Source organism: Mus musculus, chromosome X, assembly GCF_000001635.26.
Source record: "Mus musculus strain C57BL/6J chromosome X, GRCm38.p6 C57BL/6J".
In the NCBI taxonomy this organism is placed as follows: Eukaryota; Metazoa; Chordata; class Mammalia; order Rodentia; family Muridae; genus Mus; species Mus musculus.
In genome coordinates, this window is record NC_000086.7 from 155,405,604 (window position 1) to 155,413,541 (window position 7,938).

The window sequence follows — 7,938 nt, forward strand, 5'->3', positions numbered from 1 at the left end:
ACTTATTATATAGTAATCTCCTATCCGAGGCTTCTCTTTCTGTTTTTAATTTTCTAAAACCAATGATTTCTGAAATTATTTATTCATATATGTGTGTGCATATGTGTACACTTATGTGAATGTGTTCTTGCTGCAGTGTGTATCTGTGGAACTCTGAGAACAACTTGTGGGAATGCTTTTCTTCTACCATGTGGGTTCCTGGGTTGAATGCTGGTTCTCCAGCTTAGTGGTAAGTGATGTTACCTTTTGAGCTATTCAGTTGGCATCCTACTCTGAATATGAATCATGTTTTTGTCCACTGTGGCTATACTGTATATACTAAACAACCACCAGTCACTTAGTAGCCCCCTCTCTCACCAATAAAGTATTACAGTGTTTGTGGTCAAGAATCCCTAATGAAATAGTCTAAATCACACTGCCCACACTATTCATCTCATTTCACCATTTAGCCATCATAACATTTCATAACTGCATATGATGTGTAAGTGCAAATAAGTACAAATAAGGGTAGGTTCAGATATTTAGAACAAAATCAACTTTACAGAGTTATATTGCAACATAGTTTTACAAGTGTTCTTTATATTGCTAGTTGTGCCTAATGTAGATAGTTGACTTTATTATAAGTATCATGTATAGGAAAATGTTGGGATATAGAGTTTGGTACTGCTAATTGCACAAATTCACTATGGAGATTTTGGCTTAAACATGTCCACCATGAATAAGGGGAACACCACTCTATATAAATAACTCTATATGAAATTCTTCATTGCAAAATAATGACGAGTCTGAGAAAGATGACCTATTCATGGTTACATTATCAATATGCAGAACTTGGTAGAATTTAGATGCACTTGTGTGAAGGGAATCTGGTAACAACCACAATAAGGAAACTGTATGAATGTGTAGTGTTCACACACTCAAAACATTTTCATTTATTTGTAAAGATGAATGGAGCTCATTTAGATATGAGATAAAAAGATATGAGATAAAAGACTTAGAACACATCATTAATTTGCATATGACACCTGATTCACAAACATTATAATTAGCACTGACAAAATTAAGATAGAAAACACTTGTGTAAAAATACCCTTAAAGTATTTCCGTGGCTTTCAAGAACAAATCAAAGATGAAATGTTATAAAATACTTGTTTGGGGGAACTATTCATAATTTAATAGCTTCTTCAAGCATTATAACATTATGGACATACTATCCTTCAACTTCACATATATAGAGATTTTGTGTATTATATGTTCTGGAAATATGAATACGGGAAGTACACATTATTCAGTCATAGGCATTTAAAGAAACAATACAGAAAATGTTCCAGAGACAAAAGAACTATATAGATAAAATTATATTTTCATTTTATCCATAGACTATTTCAACATGAAAAATTAAGAAGAGAACCTGTGTCCTCTTAGACTTCATGAATAAATCATCCTAGTGTTTTCTAGCTAGCTAGAGATTAGCAAGCTTGAAGATCACAGTGAAGATAGAACCCTCACTGGACCTTCGGACGTCTAACTTTTGTGTCTTTGATAACACAATTATTTTAATGGAGAAGGTATTACCTGTTTGTCTTTCCAAGATTCAAAACACCATTGGAAGGGTGGTATCAGATTAGTCACAAGAGAGGAGGGAGCAGGTAGCAGGACTTTATTGAGACCTATTTAAGTGAAGTGTGATCTCGTCTGGTAAAATATAGCTATTTTTAAAATGCTATTTTTGTATGTATGAATATTTTACCTGCACATATGTCTGTGCACCACATTTGTGAAATACTCTGGGGGCCAGAAGAGGGCTTCAGATGCCATGTGAATGGACTTTCAGACATCCATAAGCTGCCATGTAGGTTCTGGAATCCAATGAGATCCTCTGGAAGAACAACTTGCCCTTACTTGCTAAGGCGTATGTTCAGTGCCATGAATGGCTATTTTTATAAATTATTAGTATGTTTTCATCTTTAATTATTTTTAAAAGATTTAATTTTTATTTTATATGCATGAGTGTTTTACCTACATGTATGTATGTATGTATGTATGTATGTATGTATGTATGTATGTGTACTGTATGCATACCTGATATCAAAGAAGCACAGAAGAAGGCACCAGATCCTCTGGAACCAGAGTTATGGATGGTTGCAAGCAGCCATGTGGGTGCTAGAAATTGAACTCAGGTCCTCTATCAGAGCAGCAAGTGTTTTTAACTGTGGAGCTATCATTTTACTACCCTGTGTTGTAAAATATTGGCCAAAAGAATGGGATCTGAGTTGTATCTAGCCCTATGTGGACTTAAGATTTTCTGAACTTCCAGGAAAAATTTAAGATTATTATTTATCCGGATGCTTTCTGGTAAAGAGCTAAGAGTTAACATTGTCCCTTCCCTTAAGAATTAATAAAAATAGAACCTGTCAATCATATGAACAAGAAAATATCCCTTAGGAAAACTATCTGCCATAGAGACTGTGGAAAATAGCATAAAGGTTATCTGAATATGCAGATTAGCTGTTGGTCTATGAATATTGTTCATTCTCACCCATGAGAATATTTTCTTCCATAATGGTTTCTTTGGCCATTTTCTATTCTTACTCCATAAGGGTGTTTTCCTCCACAATAGGCCCTTTGGCCATTGCCCACTCCCCCCCTTGAGAACACCTCATTATTATTCTGATTTCTCTGGAAGACTTTTAATGTCTTGTCTGACATCATTCAATCTAGACCCCAAAGACTATGGAGCCTAGGGTTGATTCTCAAAATGTCATATGCTGAAGGATGACTCCCATGACTGCCTAAAAGTTAGTCTGGCCTTCCTAAGATGAGACTTTTTATTTGTTGTTTTCTTACATTTTTTATAGGTTAGATTTAGGAGAGGGAAAGGTAGTTCTATCATTTCTAGACCACTTTTGCTCTTCTACCTCACACTGGGGCTTATAAAAATAATATATACCCATATTTTATTTTGTAGTCTGTCACCTACCAACTCTCCTGTTTCTCCTGGACTATTATGTACTTAGATATTTAAAAGATTAATAACTGTTAATGCACATTCAGCTGTGTCATTGTATGTCAGCATAACTGTAGATATCAATAGCATACTGCATATTCTAAAAACTAAATGGAAGCATTTTTAGCATTTTAGTTATTCTTTTTGATTGGTTATCTTCCAGCATAACCTGGCCATCACACTTGGTTTATATGGTACTTGGAATTGAACCTAAGGCTTTGTGTATAGCAGGCTAGTGACCTACAACCATAGCCTTTGAGTTTTTTAAATCATTATTTGGGTTTTTTTTTTTTTTTAGAATCACAGAGCTTATGACACACACACACACACACACACACACACACACACACTGGCTACAGTGCAACTAACCCAACAATGGTCAGCTATGAATGAAAGTCCAAGAATCTAGTAGTTACTCAGTCCCATGAAGTCTTTCAGCTGGTCTTCTGGATAAGCTGAAATCCTGAAGAAGTAGGATCTAATAGATGCACTGGCAAGTAAGGGCATAAGTGCAAGCAGGCAAAGAACGAACCATTCCTTCTTCACTTATCTTTATATAGGCCTCCATCAGAAGGAATGACCCAGATTAAAGGTGTGGCTCAAGATATGAATTAAAAGTGTCTGTTGATACAGATTAAGAGCATTTGTCATCGCACTTCAAAATCTGTATCAAAAGCGTGTGTCTTTCAGATTTAAGATCTGGTTAACAAGTGTGCCCTTCTTTTCTGGATTGGAGTTCATTCCAGATATAGTCAAGGTGACAAGTGAGAATAGCCATCACGGGGTGGGAGAGATGGCTGTTAGTACAATGTGGAGAAAACGCGAGATTGTTCACCCTTACATATGTAAAAAGGATGGTAGTTTGTGTCTGTATTCAAGAACTAAAGCAATGGTGTAGTAGTTACTTTTCTGTTGCTTTGATAAAATACCAGAACTAAAAGCACATTAGAGAACGAAGCGTTTATTTTGGCTTATAGGTATAGAGATATAGGGCAGGTATGGAGCAGTATAGGAGAAGCCATAGTGGCTAGCACAGGGAGCTGAGAGCTCCCATCTTGAATTGCAAGCACAATTGCAAGCACAGAGAGGGTGAAGTGGAAATAGGACAAGTCTATATAACTGTTAAATATTTCTCTTTGTGAAATGCTCCCTTTAACAAAACCGCCTTTCTTAATTCTCTACAAACAGTGCCACCAACTAAGGACAAAGTGTTCAAACAGCAGAACACTGGAGACAGGCAAGTTCCTGAAACTTACTTACTAGACAGCCTAACTGAATCAGGTTCCTGGTTCATGGATAGACCTATTTTCTTTCTCTTTCCCCCTCTCTTCTTTTTTCTGTCTTTAAAAACTACCGCTCAATCAACTACATATGGGCTTAGCTCCCTTGAACTAAAAGATGTCTATGTTATGACCTTAATTCTTTTGTTTGTTTTAATTTTGATACAGTTTTGAAAAATACGATATAAAACACTAACATGGTAGCAATGAAAATTAACATGTTGAGATTGACAGGTTTCAACAGACTACTTACAGCTCCTGCCACTGAAGAGCTGCTAAGGTAGCCTCTGTGGGACCTTAATGCCCAAAAGAATGATTGTGTCCTCTCTATGAGCACTCTTAACTGCTGTGCCAAATCTTAAGCCTCCTAGGATATTTTTTCTTTCTGAACTATATTCATTAGAATTAGAATTAGAACTATATTCATTAGAATTGAGATGAGATTCTTTTGGCGGTGTATTTGACCCAGTTCTGTTCATCTTAACATGCTTAATTTGTCCTTACTGTTGAGAAATACCAAACTGGAATTGAGGCTGGGGAGGCAAAGGCAGGAAGAACTCTGTGAGTTCCATACAAGTATAAATCATGTTTAAATCATGAGTTCCAGGCCAAGCAGGATTATAAAAGGGAAACCCTGTCAACAACAACAACAACAACAACAACAACAACAATAATAATAAAAGGTAAATTTTCATACTGGAGACATGGCTCAGTGTTTAAGAGCATTGGCTGCTCTTCCAGAGGACCTGTTTTTAATTCTCAGTACCCACATGGCAGTTCAAAATTCTATATTTCCTGTTACAGGGGATCTAACACCCTCACCCAGACCCACATGCAGGCAAAAAACCCAATGTACATAAAAAAATAATCGTTAAAAATTACTCCTTTAAAAAATGGAATTGAGGAACATCCTGTTTTCTTATGTAGACTTGTAGAATCCCAAGAGTAAGCACCTTAGAACCCTGCCCACCAGTTCCTTCCCAGTTGGGTACCCCTGGGGTACATCAGGCAGAGGTGAGTTATGCACAGTCCGCTGACTCCCACTGTCTAGCTCTGGGCTCGCCCTTCAGTCCTGAGGACCTTAGTGGAATCTACACTATCAGCTTGACAGCACACCTGGAAGCTCTAGAACAAAAAGAAGCAAATACACTCAAGAGGAGTAGATGGCAGGAAATAGTCAAACTCAGGGTTGAAATCAACCGAATAGAAACAAAAAGAACTATACAAGAATCAACAAAACCAAGAGCTGGTTCTTTGAGAAAATCAAAAAGATAAATAAACCCTTAGCCAGACTAACCAGAGGGCACAGAAACAGTATCCAAATTAATAAAATCAGAAATGAAAAGGGAGACATAACAAAGGAAAATGAGGAAATTAAAAAAAATCATCATACCCTACTACAAAAGCCTATACAGGAGCAAATTGGAAAATATTGATGAAATGGACAACTTTTTAGACAGATATTGGGTACTAAAGTTAAAGCAGCATCAGATAAACCAACCATCTACACAGTCTCATAACCCTTTAAGAACTAGAAGCAGTCATTAATGATCTCCCCTCAAAAAGCCCAGGACCAGATGGGTTTAGTGCAGAATTCTATAAGACCTTCAAAGAAGACCTAGCGCCAATACTCTTTAAACTATTCTGCAATATAGAAACAGAAGGAACACTAAACAGTTTGTTTTCTGAAGCCACAATTATGCATATACCTAAATGACACATAGATCCAACAAGGAAAGAATACTTCAGACCAATTTCCCTTATGAACATCAATGCAAAATACTCAATAAAATTCTTGCAAACACACCAAGAACACATTAAAATGATCATTCACCGGATACAGGGATGGATCAATATAGAGAAATCCATCAATCTCATCCACTACATAAACAAACTAAAAGGAAAATAAAAAAGATGATCATTTCATTAGATCCTGAAAATCATTTGACAAAATTCAACATTCCTTCATGTTAAAAGTTTTGAAAATATCAGGAATTCAAGGCCCATACCTAATCATAGTAAGAGCAATATGCAGCAGACTAGTAGCCAACATCAAACTAAGTGGAGAGAAACTTGAAGCAATCCCACTAAAACCAGGGACTAGAGAAGACTGTGCACTCTCTTACTATCTCTTCAATACAGTACTTGAAGTTCTAGCTAGAGCAATTAGACAACAAATGGAGTACAAAGGGATATAAATCGGAAAGGAAGAAGTCAAAATATCACTATTTGAAGATGATATGATAGTATACTTAAGTGACTAAAAAAATTCCATCAGAGAACTCCTACAGCTTATAAACAACTTCAGTAAGGTGGCTGGATATAAAATTAACTCAAACAAATCATTAGCCTTCTTAAACTCAAAGGATAAACAGTCTGAGAAAGAAATTAGGAAAAAGATACCCTTCACAATAGTCACAAATAATATTATATACCTTGGTGTGACTCTAACCAAGCAAGTGAAAGATCTGTATGACAAGAACTTCAAGTCTCTGAAGAAAGAAATTGAAGACCTCAGAAGATGGAAAGATCTCCCAATGGTAGAATTAATTTAGTAAAAATGGCTATCTTGTCAAAAGCAATCTACAGATTCAATGAAATCTCCATCAAAATTCCCACTCAATTATCCATAGAGTTATAAAGAGCAATTTGCAAATTTATCTGGAATAACAAAAAACCCAGGGTAGGGAAAACTATTCTTAACAATAAAAGAACTTCTGGGTCAATAACCACCCCCCCCCCGACTTCAAGCTGTATTACAGAGCATTAGTGATAAAAAACTGTATGGTATTGGTACAGAGACAGTCAGGAAGATTAAGGGAATAGAATTGGAGATCCAGAAATAAACCCATACACCTATGGTCACTTGATCTTTGACAAAGGAGTTAAAACCATCCAGTGGAAAAAAAGAGAGCATTTTCAACAAACAGTGCTGGTTCAACTGGAGGTCAACATATAGAAGAATGTAAATTGATCCATTCTTATCTCCTTGTACAAAACTCAAGTGGATCAAGGACCTCCACATAAAACCAGATACCGTGAAACTAATAGAAGAGAAAGTGGAGAAGAGCCTCAAACACACGGGCACAGTAAAAAAAAAAAAAAAAAAAAAAAAAAAAAAATTCCTGAACAGAACATAAATGGCTTGCTCTCTAAGAAAAAGAATTGACAAATGGGACCTCATAAAACTGCAAAGCTTCTGTAAGACAAAGGACATTGTCAATAGAACAAAACAACAACCAACAGATTGGGAAAAGACATTTACATCCAATGTACATCCAATAGAGGGCAAACATCCAATATGTAAAAGAACTCAAGAAGTTAGACTCCAGAGAATCAAATAACTCGATTAAAAAATGTGGTACAAGAGACAGCTACATCTGGGTCCTTTCGATAAAATCTTGCTAGTATATGCAATGGTGTCAGCGTTTGGATGCTGATTATGGGGTGGATCCCTGGATATGGCAGTCTCTACATGGTCCATCCTTTCATCTCAGCTCCAAACTTTGTTTCTGTAACTCCTTCCATGGGTGTTTTGTTCCCACTTCTAAGGAGGGGCATAGTGTCCACACTTCAGTCTTCATTTTTCTTGAGTTTCATGTGTTTAGGAAATTGTATCTTATATCGTGGGTATCCTAGGTTTTGGGCTAG